Source organism: Oryx dammah, unplaced genomic scaffold (assembly GCF_014754425.2).
Source record: "Oryx dammah isolate SB20612 unplaced genomic scaffold, SCBI_Odam_1.1 HiC_scaffold_5, whole genome shotgun sequence".
Taxonomy (NCBI): Eukaryota; Metazoa; Chordata; class Mammalia; order Artiodactyla; family Bovidae; genus Oryx; species Oryx dammah.
In genome coordinates, this window is record NW_024070189.1 from 15,302,545 (window position 1) to 15,318,998 (window position 16,454).

General features: G+C 49.9%; 2 non-coding genes across 2 annotated transcripts; one reads left to right on the forward strand and one right to left on the reverse strand.

Annotated features, from left to right (window-relative positions):
• Positions 1-1,210: 1,210 nt before the first annotated feature.
• On the reverse strand, positions 1,211-1,321 carry LOC120864986. Its single transcript, XR_005721312.1, has one exon. It is a non-coding gene; the product is annotated as a U6 spliceosomal RNA (small nuclear RNA).
• A 9,738-nt stretch (positions 1,322-11,059) lies between these two features.
• TRNAG-CCC lies at positions 11,060-11,132 on the forward strand. Its single transcript has one exon. It is a non-coding gene; the product is annotated as a tRNA-Gly (tRNA).
• Positions 11,133-16,454: the final 5,322 nt, after the last annotated feature.

A 16,454-nucleotide genomic window follows, 5' to 3' on the forward strand; every position in this document is an offset into this window, starting at 1 on the left:
TGCTCAGGCACCATTCTTCTCTATCCAGGCACCAAACTCAATCCTACCCCCTCCTTTAAAGCCACTGGGTGGAACGCCCTTCCTCAGTGATCTACTGACAAAGCTGCATGTGGCGGGAATCACTCCATCACCCTATAGCGCAAGGGTCCCTCAAATCTACACAGCGCTGTATTTAAGATGGGCAAGCAACAAGGGCCTACCGTACAGCCCAGGGGACTCTGCCCAATGTTATGTGGCAGCCTGGATGGGAGGGGAGTTTGGGCGAGAATTCAGTTCAGTTCAGTTCAGTCGCTCAGTCCTGTCCGACTCTTTGCGACCCCATGGACTGCAGCACACTGGGCCTCCCTGTCCATCACCAACTCCTGGGGTTCACTCAAACTCATGTCCATCGAGTCGGTGATGCCATCCAACCATCTCATCCTCTGTCCTCCCCTTCTCTTCCCGCCTTCAATCCTTCCCAGTATCAGGGTTTTTCCAATGAGTCAGTTCTTTGCACCAAAGTATTGGAGTTTCAGCATCGGTCCTTCCCATGAATATTCAGGACTGATTTCCTTGAAGATGGACTGGTTGGATCTCCTTGCCACCCAAGGGACTCTCAAGAGTCCATGGATACGTGTACGTGGATGGGCTGAGTTCCTTTGTTGCTCTCATGAACCGATCACCGCACTGTTAATCGGCTAAACCCCAATACAAAAGAAAAAGTTTAAAAGCCAGGAGCCGGGCCCCCAGGTCCTCACCCCCAGGTGTCCACAGCCTCCTTCACCCGATTTAGCCCGGGTGTATCACAGCTCGAGATGCTGATGGAGAGAGGCAACAGGGGTCCCTACTACCGAGTACACAGCGCCAGGGAGCCAGGCCACGCCCACTTCCTGCCTCAAAGCCCAGTCCCGCCCCCTCGCTCTCCAGTGCCTCCTTATATTTCAAAATTCATGTCTGCATTCTAAAGCAGAAAACGGTTGGACACTGGCCACTTCTCCACTCGAGGCAAGGCTCTGGAAACTCAGAACACGACGGCCTGAGCGTTGTTCCCGTGAGGAGGGCAGGGGAAAACTCCATACAGGAATCCTCAACCTGCAAGTCTGCCACATCCTCCTCTCAACAAATCTCTCAGCTTTTTTTTTAAAAAAATGACCTTGATATTATATTTTATTTGGTTTGGCTTCTCTGAAGCAAAACATAAAGGAAAAGTGGGTTACAAAACAAGCTTAAAAGAACTACCTAATGCTTCACGAATTTGCCTGTCATCCTTGAGCAGGGGCCATGCTAATCTTCCCTGTCTTGTTCCAATTTTAGTATATTTGCGTTGCTGAAGTAAGCACAATCTTTGTGCTTTTTTAGGGGAAAATAGTTCCCATGTGTACATGGGAATATTTCCAAAGGGAAGCAAGGGCACTTCTTAGCCAGCATAATGGAGACCCAGTTTCATGTCACAGGAGAGTAACTTTTCAGTAAAATAGCCCCTCAAAGGAGAGGTAAGCTTCCCCAGAAAGACGCCAGAGCGTCTTAACAAGGTCTGTTCTCAAGAGTTAACTATCTAACTATGGCCTAACAGGCTGGGGTTTTATCAGAGCCTACCTGACCTGGGGGAAGAGAAAAACCCAACTCTAAACCCTCTAGCCTTCCACAAGGAAAAGGACAAAGGAAGGAATGTCTTTGGTGGGAGCAGGAACCCCAAGGGTTCTGATTCAGCAGGTCTAGGGGCTGGAATTCAGGCATATGTTTTTTTTTTTTTTTTTTTTTTCAGGCATATGTTTTTAAAGCTGCCGGGTACATCTCCTGTGCAGACAGGTTGAAAACTCATCACGTACAAACCCAGGCTTTACATCCCCCCAGGGCCATCAGATGGTTTGCCAGCCCTAATCTCCATCTCTCCATAGTGGGTCCTCAGGTAAATCGCTCTGTGTGTGCTCAGAGTATTCATGCTCCACAGACTCCAGACCAACACACAGCAATGCCAGGGGCCCCCTTCTTGGGTTGGGAGCCTTCCTCCTGCTGAGTCTCCCTTGTGGTATCCTGGATGTTGGAGGTGGGGCTCCCAGTCACCCTTCATTGGGCATTAGAGAGGGGCGTGGCTGGCACTACCAGTAACAGCTGAGGCCCTTTGCCCCGGTAAGCAGAGGCAATGCGGGAGAACAAGGCCACAGCAGGCCCTGGGGAAGCTGCAGATTAGGGGTCCAGGGTTTTCGTGGCCTTGCTGTAAGCCCTTCTTCCTAGAAGGCAGGGTCTGGATGCCCATCCTTCATCCACTGAGGGAGACAAGCCCCTCATCTCTCTTCCCTTCCATCACCCGTCTCACTGGCTGGGAGTTCAAGGACACTTTCCTGACCCTGAGACAACAGGCAGGTGACTCCCGGAGCTTTGAAGCCCTAACAAGGGCTCCAGGCGAGTCAGGTCAGCTGAGAACAGAGATATCACTCACGGTGGCCCTGTCACTCCTATCGCAAATGGACAGGTCCAGTCCTGTAGTTAGGTGCCCCTCTGGCCTCCTTCATGGGCATCTTCTGCATCAGTGATTTCTAACTTTCGTGCTGGGGAAAACACCTTTTCCCCGAAATCTGGTGGGAGGGTGGGGGTTCAGATGACTGACTCGTGAGCCCCACCCATTCTCAGCGTGCTGGGCACCTGAAGGTCTCAGGAACCCCGTTACCATGCTCCCCATGAGCAAAAGGAGGACCTCGAAGGCTGGGTCTCTGAGCTGAGATTCCCATGTGCCTTCCTTTGGGGTGACAGCTTCGTTCTCAGAAGATCCCTGCGGTTTCTGATCACCCGCTGTTTCCATCATAAGGAGACCGCATGTCCCTACGTGTGTCCCTGTCTGGCCCATGTCCCAGAGTCACGGGGCCACCTCCGGCCGGAGCACCCAGACATGGCCAGTCACAGGGGGACGGTCCGTCTTCTCCACAGACACTTCTGTGTTTTAGTAACTCGGAAGCCAAAGGGGAAGCCCTATAATTGCATCTTCTGAGAAGTGTCGAGAAATTACTCCCCAGCGACCTTTAAAAGGCCCCTTGCCGCCGCCCTGGAGCTACTGACAGGTCATGACATTTTGAGATGAACTTTCAAGCTCAGTCTGCTCTCAGCTCTCTGGTGGCCCCCAAACCTGCAGAAGTGAGGGGCCTGGGCCCGCTAAGCTCTGTTCCCTCTGTCTCATGTCCCTCTGTCGGGCAGGTCCCAGTGAAGCTCTGCTTAGTCACTGGGATATGTCATTTCATGTCTGGGTCACCACCCTCTGATTCTCTCATTTCCCAGCAGAGCATCAAGAGTTGAACACATCGTTATCATTTTTGGTCTTTTTTAAAAAACATATTTATTTGGTCATGCCAGGTCTCTTAGTTGTGGCATATGGGATTTAGTTCCCTGACCAGGAATGGAACACAGCCAGGCCCCCTGCATTGGGAGCATGGAGTCTTAGCCCTGGGCCACCAGGGAAGTCCCTCTTTTTTTTTTCCTTCTTACTCGAATGCATCCTTACGGTACCAGTTTCCAACAATACAGAAGTCTACAGAGCAAAGCTGAAAACCAACACGGTTCCCCCAACTCTCCCACTCAGAGGCCACACCACCCACAGCTTCCTGTACGGCTTTCCAGCCTTCTTTCTGGACAGTTACACCACAAACAGTATGTGGATCCATGCACACGTGGATTTAGATTCAGATATTAAGGTTTAGGTATTATTTTGTAACTTTTAAAATAAGTGTTTTTCATTGGGAAATCGCTCACGTTGGGATATAAAGGTCCATCTCATTCATATGCAAATATATAAACACACACATAGAGCACAAGCGCATACCCTACATCTTTATTTTCATGCAAAGGAGACTCGCTCCTGACAACCTTGGAAGGCAGAGTAAGTGGCTCATGGTTTCGGATAACACCATGGAAGTTTGAGTGACATTCAAGCATGCTGCTGAAACTGATGCCTTTGAGAGCTGTAGAAAGGGTGCAAAACTTTGGTTTCATAAGCTGGAGAAGGAAATGGCAACCCACTCCAGTATGCTCGCCTGGAGAATTCCACGGACAGAGGAGCCTGGCAGGGTGCAGTCCATGGGGTCACAAAGAGTCGGACACGACTGAGGTGACTTAGTACAGCATAGCACCACGGGGTGGGGGCGGGAACGGGGGCAAAGGAGATCGCAGCACAGCAAATTGCCCCCAGATGTATCTGTCTGTGACCACAGACATTTATCATTCCCACGCAGCGTGTGAGGGTGTGGAGTCCACGGACAGTTGGCTGCCCGGGCCTTCACGAGGCTGCACTCGAGGTGCTGGCTGAATCTGCAGCTCTCTGAAGCATGGCTGCCAGACGCGCCCCCCAGACCGCTCACTCCACGGCTGCGGACTGGACCACCAGGTCTGTGCCCGCCCCCCCCCCGCCCCCCACTCCCGACTTGTACGTGGAACGGCCTGAGGGGGACTCACAGCGTGGCTGTAGGCACAGCGTCAGATCCAGGAGAGAGCAAGGCAGAACCGCAGTGCCCTGGAGGTCCTAAGTCCGAAGTCATGTCCATCATCCCCACTCTAGCCTGTTCATAGAGGTCAGCCCCCTGCAGCATGAGACGGAACTGCACTCCAGGAGGCCCGTGTCGCCGGGCCAGCTTAGACACCCTCTCCCGCAGCTTTACCACGGCACACTTCCGCCCGGGGCCTTGAGTGCCGCCAGTCCTTGCCGGTTCTTGGCCAGCATCCTCAAACGGCCACCCACCTGAAGAGTGATCACTGTGACTTCAGATAATTTTATATTGTTTGAAACTCTTACAGGCAGAATGTGTCTTATAATTGAAAACATTTTCAAAGTAAAATACTACCAACTTGACCAAGTTACCCTACCCTCATCTGACTGCTGGTCATGTCCCTAAAGATGACTGTAGAAATTCATTGATCGAGTGAATAATAGGGTCCTGAGCTGCTTTTCAAAAAAAAAAAATACACATTGCTTTTATACTGTATTGTGCGTATGTATGTGTGTGTGTGTGTTAGTCACTTCGTCGTGTCTGACTCTTTGTGACCCCGTGGACTATAGCCCACCAGGCTCCTCTGTCCATGGGATTCTCCAGGCGAGCATACTGGAGGGTTGCCATTTCCTTCTCCAGTGTGTATGTATACAGATACATATTATGCATTACATATATGATATGTTTTATATACATACATACGCATATATATATACTTTAAAATTTTATGCAAATAGAATCACATGCTGTTCTGACCTTAGTTTTTGAAAAAGTTCATCAACATATCCAGGTACAAGTTTCTGGGAACAGTGGCTGTGTTCTTGGTAAGAGGATCTTAGCAGCTGGGACTTACAGGGTGAAGAAGCCACTTTCCTTTTATTGTATACTAACACCATTCTGTATTATTAGAATTTTGCCATATGTCCTCATATTGCCTATTTAAATCACTTAAAATTATATATCTTAAAGATCTTTTTTTAGGAATACATATATAACTTGCTATTTTTAAGGCTTTCAAGTCAGTTATATAGATTATCATGATTTGTGTAATTACTTCCTTATTTATGAGTGTCTGGGTCATTTTCAGGGTCTTCCGGTGGCTCAGTAGTAAAGAATCCACCTGCAATGCAGTAGACGCAGATTCGATCCCTGGGTTGGGAAGATCCCCTAGAGAAGGAAATGCAACCCACTCCAGTATTCTTGCCTAGAGAATCCCATGGGCAGAGGAGCTTGGCTACATACAGTCCATGGGGTTGCAAAGAGTCAGAGATGACTTAGCAACTAAAAAACCACTCATGAGTGTTCAGGTTGTCCCCAGGATTTAGGGTAGTAGTTGTCATTTTTACCAACAATACCACAAGGGAAATCCTCATATGTACTCTTTGTAATGTTCTGTGGACATTTCTTCTCTTCCTGCTTCCAGACTTTTCTTCTTGCATCATCTGTACACAGATCTCGTGATGGCTCCTTTTCGATGACTCATCCTTGCACGTCGTGAGGTTTTCTGGACAAGCATTTGCAGGAGATCCATTTAAGGAGAAGACCGAGGTCAGGTTCCAAGCCTTCTTGAATGTCCTCATGATCCAGGGTGTGGGTGAGAGACTCCTCCAGGTGCAGGACGCGCAGATGGAGGGCTTGTGCCCTGCAGACACTCTCTGTCCCCGGCTTCCAGCACATGGCTTGTGTGTGAGCATGCAGGCTCAAACTCACCTCTTCTGCTTCTCAGGAACAAGCTAGGTGCAGAGTAGCCCCCACCAGCCCTGCACCCTGTCCCTGCCGGGGCAGAAAGGAATCTGGCTTTTGCACCTCAGTGTGGACCTGATCCCTTAAAGAGGCGAAACAGGCCAACTTTTCTGTCCACTTGCCCCCGATGTCAGTCTCTGCTCACCATTTCTTGTGTGTCCCTCTAGAGACACTCTGTGGGGACACGCTCAGTTGTGTCTGACTCTTTGTGACCCCGTAGAGTGTTAGCCCACCAGGTTCCTCTGTCCATGGGATTCTCCAGGTGAGAATACTGGAGTGGGCTGCCGTTTCTTTCTCTAGGGGATCATCCTGTCCCAGGGATCAAACCCACATCTCCTGCATCTGCTGCATTAGCAGTCTGATTCTTTACTATCGTGCTGAGAAGCCCAGAGATAGTCTGGAGGAGGAAGTGGCAACCCACTCCAGTATTCTGGCCTGGAAAATCCCCATGAACGGAGGAGCCTGGTGGGCCACAGTCCATGTGGTCACAAAGAGTTGGACATGACTGAGAGACAGTCTATATATATTTAAATATACGATGCTGCAGAAAGCTAACCTGGAGTGTTTTATTTTTCACTTATTGCTGACTTATTGCTGTACTCTATCTAATCTCCCTTCTCTACAGGGTGGGCAGAAGATGAACAGACCCCATAGCCTTCTGTTCACCTTTAGTTACTCTAGTTTAAAATTCCAATCTCATATCAGCTCCAAGCCCACCTCCACTGCTGGCTGGAAGTGACCTCCATATCTGCTCCTTCGCTCCACCCCTTGGAACGGGCACATGATCAGCTCAATGATATCTCTCTCCCCCTCCTTTTTCAAGGCTGAGGACTGAGAGGGGCAACAGGGAAGAAAGGCAAATGTCTCTTAGCTGCTTACATTGTGGTCCTCTCCCTGTGAATGGTCGCAGCATCCTGGCCAACACTGGCACTCAGCCATGCCCCCTGAGTGGCTGGCTCCCAGGCCTTCCCTGGTGGCTCAGAGGGTAAAGCATCTGCCTGCAATGCAGGAGACCTGGGTTTGATCCCTGGGTGGGGAAGATCCCCTGGAGAAGGAAATGGCAACCCACTCCAGTATTCTGGCCTGGGAGATTCCATGGACAGAGAAGCCTGACATGGAGTTGCAAAGAGTCAGACACAAGTGAGCGACTTCACTTTCACTTGGGGCACCCAGGTAAGTTCTTCAGAGAGGGTTTCTGAAGAACAGAAACACAGTCTCCCCAGTGAGGCAGAGCCAGCTGCAGGCTGACTTCTACCAATGTCCTCAGGCTCCTGCCGCTACTATGACCAGATCAACACTGTCACCTTCCCTAATGCACATTGGTCCCATGGGAAACTCACACATCTCCCATCTCTCCCGAGGCTCTTCACCTTCCTGGGTAGTAGCACAGGGCAGACCCAGGTGCTGACAATCTGAGTGCCTGTCCAGCTGGCAAGTGAGCTACCCATCTCCCTTTTGCAGGGGCATGCCAATCTTTCAGAATGTTTCTCTTGGAGCCCTTCTCATTTTGCTTGGGGGAGAAAAGGAAAAATACCAATATGCTTTTCTGGGCCAACCAGGGTGGGGAAAGGTGGTGGGGACAGCGGGCTGATGATCACAGGGTCAGTTTCATCATTGTTCGGCAAGCCCTGAAAAGGCAAGCTTGCCAGCTGTTAACAGTTTTCTACAGAAAGTGCAGTATTTGCCCTTCTTCACCCCCAGCTCTGACCTCCTGATTCCAGTGCAAAAACAAAGTTGTTTTTTTTTTAGATAAAAGGTAGCAAACTGCAGTCATCTTGCTGCATCTTAACAAGAGACTGTCCCATACCAGTTCACACGGGTCTGCCTCTTTTTTAAAAAAAAAAAAAAAATTTCCTAAGTCTTCCATCATATTGCCATATATTATTATTAAATTAGTGCCTCTGGATGGATATTCAAGTTGAGCACTCACCAATGCTTTCTTTTGTACTGACATCAGGGGAATTAGCAAGAAAAACAACCAGCTTGTAGACCATTCACAGGAGTGGATATGTGTCAACAAAAAAAGGTATCCAGATAAAAGTTAGACTAGAACTTAGATGATAACAGGAATGAAAGTCAAATCTGCGTTCTAAAGTGAGTTCAGTTAAGCTTTCTAGGCTTTTATCAGCTTCATAGAGTCAAGCTGAGCTTCAAGGAGGGAGTTGGCGCTCGGATAAAGCCATTAGCAGGGAGACACATCACTAAGTCCCATGTGAGAACAGAATGTGCTCAGGTGTGCTTTCAGAAAAGCCCGGCATTGTGATTTTATCTTCACTCCCACTTGGAACCACTATTTTCTCTTTCACCAGCAAGGCTGTGACTGTCTCTCCCACGATGTCTTCAAACACACATGCCGTTTTCCTCCTTGTCCTGTCTCTATAATCTATAAAATGTTCTGTCTTACTTGAAAGTTGTGTCTGGGGTGGAGGTGGGCACTCACTGGCAGGAGAGGTTCCACCCTCCAAGGGAGATACTGGGAACTCCTTTCGTTGACTCCAATGCCTGCCTGTTCCGTGGAGGGGCTCAAGGGCAGGCTGCAAAAATACAGCAGAGAAATGCCCTGGTGGGGATGCCAGCACACGACAGGGCTTGGGGAGGTGCCTCTGAGGCGCCCTCCAGACCGTCGCTGGCCTCCCTCTAAGACCGTGGGCTTTGCTGGGTGGAGCACAGAGCATCTGTTTTGGACTCAGACACACGTGGGCTTGACTCCCAAGCCTCTTCCTTTCCAGCTGGAGAGCCTTGGATGGCCTCCAAACCTGCCTGGGGCTGCTTTCCTACCTGCAAGTAGTACATCTAGAGGGGATATTTATCAGATAAATATCATCCTGACAATCTGCCTTCAGAAGGGAGGAAACAGCAGATCTGAAACTATTGAGAACATTTAGGCTCAGAAGGCATCTATCAAAGAAGTGGTTCAGTTCAGTTCAGTCGCTCAGTCGTGTCCAACTCTTTGCGACCCCATGAACCGCAGCACACCAGGCCTCCCTGTTCATCACCAACTCCCGGAGTTCACCCAAACCCATGTCCATTGAGTTGGTGATGCCATCCAGCCATCTCATCCTCTATCGTCCCCTTCTCCTTCTGCCTTCAATCTTTCCCAACATCAGGGTCTTTCCGAATGAGTCAGCTCTTCACATCAGGTGGCCAAAGTACTGGAGTTTCAGCTTCAGCATCAGTCCTTCCAATGAACACTTGGGATTGATCTCCTTTAGGATGGACTGGTTGGATCTCCTTGCAGTCCAAGGGACTCTCAAGAGTCTTCTCCAACACCACAATTCAAAAGCATCAGTTCTTCGGTGCTCAGCTTTCTTTATAGTCCAACTCTCACATCCATACATGACTACTGGAAAGACGTGGTTAAAACCATCTATTCAATAGTAGAAGCTGCATCCTTTATTTCAGGCTTTTCAGCTTCATTTGCAGAAACAAGATGAAGTCCCTGTTGGCGGCTCTCTGCTCCCAAGAGGTTTGTCCTGGGAGCTGGTGGTGAATGCTGTGGTTGCCTCCCTGACACGCATGCTCTCCTTCCTCCTCCAAGATTTGCCCAGGAGTCCAGTCCTCCCCAACACAGCCCCTTCCCTCAGGAGAGGCTAAACCATCTCCACTCCAAGTAAGGGCCTGAGTCTTCAAGATGGATGTCTTTGGAGAGGCACAGAGATCATTCCATTCCTTTTGTCTATCCATGGGTCAAGAATGAGCCTGGGGGGGCAATCTGGACCAACACCCAGTGAGGTGTAGGAAAACTTCAGACATGAGAAATTTTCTCACTTCCTCTGGACACTTGTTCACAGAGATGAGGAACTCCACTGCCAGGCTGAGGGTGAAGCCATCACGTGGACAAGGGCAGGTGAACGGAGCCAAAGCCACTCAACCGTGCCAGCTCCAAAGCTGTGCTACTTGCAGACTTTTGTTTTTTTGAATATTATTATTTTAATTTTTTAAATTAATTAATTTTGGGGGGCATCTTACTATTGTGCACAGACTTTTTCTAGTTGCCACAAGCCACTCTCTAGTTGCGACGCACAGGCTTCTCATTGCAGTGGCTTCTCTTGCTGTGGCACACAGGCTTTAGGGGGTGCCAGCTTCAGCAGTTGTGGCGCACAGGCTTAGTTGCTCCGTGGCACGTGGAAATCTTCCCAGACCAGGAACCGAACCTGTGTCCCCTGCATTGGCAGGCATACTCTTAACCACTGGACCACCAAGGAAGTCTGACTTCTTTTAAATTATTATTTAAGCCAGTCTGAGTTGGGGTGTCTGTTCCTTACAGCCAAAGGCATCCCATACAGGAGTGATGGATCAGTCCAGAAAATCCCTTCGCCTCTGGTGTAGCTACCTTGGAAAGGAGGCACAGTGAAAAGAGGAGCCGTGCTCTTGACGGTGAAAGGGAGTGGAAGACAACAAAGCCAGAGTGCCACACGGGACAGAGAAAGGCGGAGCGATGGTCCACCAGGTGTGCTGTCTCCTCGTGCCAGCCCAGAGAGCCCAGGTGTCAAGCACACATCGGCGCACTTAGGGAAGAGAGCCGCTGACCTGGGGTGGGCAGTGAACCACCGCCAGCACTGCAGACAGAGGGAAGGGTGCTGGGGGCTGGGGCGGGTGGAGGGGGCATGCCCTGCCCGTGTCACCCCCGCCTGGCCCACCCCTGCCTGGGCCACCCTCTTCCTCCTACCTTTGATCACAGTTACATGAGGACGGATGCTTGCACCAGCTACAGCCAGGCTGCAGTCATGAGGGGAGGACCAGGAGAATCTCAGAAACACCCGCCCAGGGCCCTGCACCCCTGAGCCTCTGAGCCAGCTTCCTACCTCCAACTAACTGATAGCCAAGAAAACCAAAGCCCTCTAATGAAAACCAGTTCAGGGACTTCCCTGGTGGTCCAGTGGCAAAGACTCTGTGCTCCCAATGCAGGGGGCCCAGGTTCGATCCCTGGTCAGGAAACTAGATCCCACAGGAAGCAACTAAGAGTTCATGTGCCACAGCTAAGGATTCCACACGCCGCAACTAAGACTGATGATCCCGCGAGCCGTAACAAAGACCCGGCAATAAATAAAGAAATATTTTGAAAAAAGAGAGAAGAAAACCAGTTTAAACTGGGTATTTCCTTACTTTGCACCTAAAACATCCAAACAGCTAAACCTAATTAGAGGCTGGGGCTGTAAAAAAACTAGGGTATTATGTTCTACTTGTTTATATGATGCTCTGAAGTCTAAATCTATGTGCTTTCTCTCCAAGTATCCTGGAACCCCTTAGAGGGAATCCAAGGGGTTCCCTTGGTTTCACAACACAAGGGGAGTCCTTAACCCTCCATCTTTCCCCCAGCACACCCATCCCTCAGGAGACAGGTCAGACGCCCTGTGAGATATGCGGCCTTAGCACCAGGAGCTGGGATGAGAGAGAAACATGCCACTTCCTTCCTGCTGCCCCTGATAAAGAGATATCTAATAAATAGCTCAGTTAGATTTGCCTGATGTGATCTGCTTAAGGAGAGGAGAAAAAGCCCTCCCATGAATCCAATAGAAAAAGTAAGAACTGCCTATGGTGAAACATCTGGAAAAGTGGAAAGATACAGTCTTGACAAATGACAGCAAGAAAATTCAGAGGGACTAGGGACCCTGAGGGCACCAGTATTAGTGGGTGATGTGCTATTATACCAAACTGAGTCTGGATCTCAGAAAAGGTGGCAACTTTTCGGAGAGACTTTTCAAGTGTGTGGTGGAGCCTGTTGGAGAGAGCAGCCACTACTCCTGACCATGGCTGAACTTCAAGTCCTCCAAGTCAGAGACCCTGTCCCTATTACTCTAGTCGGTTTGGGGTTCCAAGTATCTACCTTTCAAAGTCGCTGTGAGGTTGAGAAGTAATGTATGTAAAGCTTCTAGCACTGAGCCTAGTGCACAGTAGGCCTATAGTTAATGGGAACTGCTGTTTGAGTTCAGTACCAAGCAGCGCCCCCTAGAGGTGGAAGGTGAGGGACCACAGTTCAGTTCAGTCGCTCAGCCGGGTCTGACTCTTTGTGACCCCGTGGACCACAGCACGCCAGGCCTCTCTGCCCATCACCAACTCCCGGAGTTTACTCAAACTCATGTCCATCGAGTTGGTGATACTTATCCAACCATCTCATCCTCTGTCGTCCCCTTCTCCTCCAGCCTTCAATCTTTCTCAGCATTAGGGTCTTTTCCAAGGAGTCAATTCTTCTCATCAGGTGGCCAAAGTGTTGGATTTTCAGCTCCAAAGTATTGGCGTTTCCACTGTGGCCTGCTGCAGGGTCAGGGGCAGTGAGTGTAGCAGCAACTGCACGGGACCTTTTGAAGGAGGTCACCATTATCTTCCTTACCTCCACCATAGTTTGGCCTCAGGTCAAAAAACAGGGAGGGAACACAGTCTCGCCCATCAACAGAAAATTGGATTAAAGATTTACTGAACATGGCCCCACCCATCAGAACAAGACCTAGTTTCCTCCTCAGTCAGTCTCTCCCATCAGGAAGCTTCCATAAGCCTCTTATCCTTCTCCATCAGAGGGCAGACAGACTGAAAACCACAATCACAGAAAACTAATCAAATAGACCACATGTCTGACTCTGCAACCCCGTGAACTGTAGCCCACCAAGCTCCTCCATCCACGGGATTCTCCAGGCAAGAATACTGGAGTGGGTTGCCATTTTCTTCTCCAGGGGATGTTCCCGACCCAGGGATCGAACCCGGGTCTCCCACACTGCAGGCAGACACTTTAACCTCTGAGCCACCGGGGAAGCCCACATGGGCTACAGCCTTGTCTAACTCAATGAAACTACGAGCCATGCCATGCAGGGCCATCCAAGACGGACGGGTCATGGTGGAGAGTTCTGACAAAACACGGTCCACTGGAGAAAGGAATGGCCAACCACTTTCGTATTCTTGCCTTGAGAACCCCACGAACAGTATGAAAAGGACCATGGTTAGAGTCAGCCAGAATCCTCTGTGGTCAAATGGGAGTAAGAGTCTACAATGAGAGTCACACTGATCCTCTGTGGTCAGATCTAGAGAGATCCAGAGAGTGAAAGAGCATCAGACAAGATCAGACTCTGAAAACAGGCACAGCCACCAACCAGGATCTTCATGCATCTGAGGTTGGAAAGAGCTGCTGGCAATGTGGCTCATTCAGCCGAACACTTAGAGCTGCATACAGACAGATAGGGCCAAGTGCAGCTGCGATCAGTCTAGGAAGTCTTGACAGCAGCTCAGAACCCTGGCGGCTCATCACCTTCTGAGCTGCCCCTCTGCAAACTGCAAGCCTTGTGGAAGCCAGGGCTGGTCCCAGGGTGAGCCTTGAAGGATTCTAAAGGTTTGTCTGCTTTAAAGCAGCCCCACCACTCCTTCTGTGGTCAAACTGTGTTTTGCCACTCAGTGTGTTACGAGAGAGATGTCACGATGTGCTGATCTCATTGAACACTGAACTGCAAATCTACTTGTGCTTGAAATACTCCTGTTAGGCTCCTCATTCCTTTATGTAAAGTCCTTACTCTTCAGCTTGGTAAAAGACACCCATGATCCGCACGCTCACCAGCTGTCTCTCTCCCTACTCCCCACCTCAAACTCCTCATGCTCCATCCACACGTGACTACACTCAACAGCAAGAGCCCTTTGTGTGTTGCCTCTGCCTGAAGTGCACTCCCCTATCCTGAAGACTCGAAAGCATCTCTCTCAAGATTTAGCCTAGCTCATTTTTGTCAACCTTTCCCTAAGCACCCTCCAGGCAAGAATAACCACTCTCTTTTGGTTACCCTAATGCCCATACAGACTTCTATTATACCATGTAGAATACTCTCAACACTGGGTTTACTTGCTATGTCTGTATCCCCCAGCCCTTCCCTCCACCACAAGGCTAAAAAGTCCTAAGGGCTGGGGCTGCATGGGATCTTTGTGTCTGGCCCAGAGTAGCTGATTAATAAATGTTTGCAGGAGAGTGAAAAAGCTGGTTTAAAACTCAACATTCAAAAAACTAAGATCACGGCATCCAGTTCCATCATTTCATGGCAAATAGATGAGGAAACAAGGGAAACAGTGACAGATTTTATTTCCCTAGGCTCCAAAATCACTGAAGACAGCCATGAAATAAAAACATGCTTGCTCCTTGGAAGCAAAGCTATGACAAACCTCGATAGCATACTGAAAAGTGGAGACATCATTTTGTTGACAAAAATCAGGACAGTTAAAGTTATGGCTTTTCCAGTAGTCATGTATGGATGTGAGAGTGGAACCATAAAGACGCCTGAGCACTGAAGAATTGATGCTTTTGAGCTGTGGTGTTGGAGAAGACTCTTGGGAGTCCCTTGGACTGCAAGGAGATCCAACCAGTCCATCCTAAAGGAAATCAGTTCTGAATGTCCATTGGAAGGACTGATGCTGAAGCTGAAGCTCCAGTACTTTGGACACCTGATGCGAAGAGCTGATTCCTTGGAAGAGACCCTGATGCTGGGAAAGATTGAAGGCAGGAGGAGAAGGGGACGACAGAGGTTGAGATGGTTAGATGGCATCACCAACTCAATGGACATGAGTTTGGGTAAACTCCAGGAGTTGGTGATGGACAGGGAGGCCTGGCATGCTGCATCCATGGGGTCGCAGAGTCAGACACGACTGAGGGACTAAACAGCAGCAAAGGGGTGGGTGCACTGGTGGGTGGATAAGGACCAGCGTGCGTCTGGGCTCTGGTAACATGGGGATGAAAGCCCTTTCCCTGCTCACAGGAAGCTCACGGTAGATGACAGAAAAGGAGTAAAAAAATGAACAATGGAATGGGATGAGTCAGGGTATGGCATGTTGTGTGAACTCAGCTGAGGGACACTCAACCCAGTGGGGTAAAGAGCTGTGTTCAGGGGTCTTCGCAGAGGACTCTACACATGATCTGGATAGTGCTGGACCAGATAAGTCAGCTGCACAGAAAGAAAGACAGGTCAGAGCCACTCTGGACCAAGAGAGGAGCGGGTTCAAAGCAAAGACAGTGTGAGCAGTGGAAGCGTGGCAATGGCTCAGATTCAGCTTAGCTGTTAGAGTTTGGTGACTCTGCATAAATAAAAAGCAGAGGGCGGGGAGGAAGCCGCAGTCAAGATGCTTCCCATGGGTCTGCCCTGCAGGTAGATGACAGAGCCCGGGAGGAAGGGCACGTATTTGGAAGAGGGAAGGGTGGCTTCCATTTTGCTCCCACTGAGTCTGAGATGCTGAGGAACCCCAGGTGGGTCTTCTCGGTAGGCAATGAACGATCCATTCCTGAGACTCAGGAAAGTGTTCTCAACGAGAAAATTAAACCTGGAACTCATCAACAAAAAGGTGACAGCTGGAGCCGTGCATGCAGATGAAATCTTCCACAGAGGGTGTGCACGAGTGAAAAGAAGCGCAAGCCCCGGGACAGACCACACATTAGGCGAAATTCCTGAGGCAGAAGCTGACCCAGAATACCCAGGGATACGGGGAGAAAAAAGAGATAAGTTGCATATGATATTAGGAAGAAGGGAGCTGGTGGGGGAGGGGGAGAGGCGTGACACAGAGTGATCCACAGAGTCAAATCCTGCAAAGTGGCAAGTAAGCAAAAGAGCCTGAGAAACACTCATTTGTGGGCCAAACTGTCCCCACCCTCGTCAGTCTAAGGTACAAATGAGATCACATTAATAGTAGCAGCTCATATTTCCTATTTCACATATGTCACTAGCTCACTGCCAGCTATGTGCAGAGCAGCATCTCCACTCCCTTGAAAAAAGTCCGTGCTTCTCAGCGTTTCTGGGAGTGCCTAGCTGTGTCGAGCACAAGCCCACCAAGAGTTCTTGTGTCTCTTCCACACACACCCCATCTTGATGTCCACGGCACTTGAGGATGGCAGCTCCCGTGGTGGCTGCCTGTCCTGAACTGTTCCCAGGACCCATGGGCTCCATCTCCTGAAGTGCCAGAGCTCCAGACTTTCATGATGCCAAGGCAATAGAGGAGCCTACGCTCTGAGTTCCTCCCTGAGGTGAAGCCACAGCACTGTCTGCAGAGTGGAGAAGCCCCTTCTTTGCCATCTGTTTGTGTTCCACGTCTCATGAAAAGGCCTTCCTGAGCTGTGTCCTCTGGCCATCTGTCCTGGGCCTGAGCTTTAGGGCAGACAACAGAGCCCCCCCCCCCCCCCATCAACTACCCTGCACCCTGGTCTCTGCTCCAGGGACCAAGTCCCCCCAGGGACCCTACACAACAGATCCTTTAGGAGCTTCACTCCACCAGTTTACCAAAACCCTCCACACCCACGCTTCTGGGATG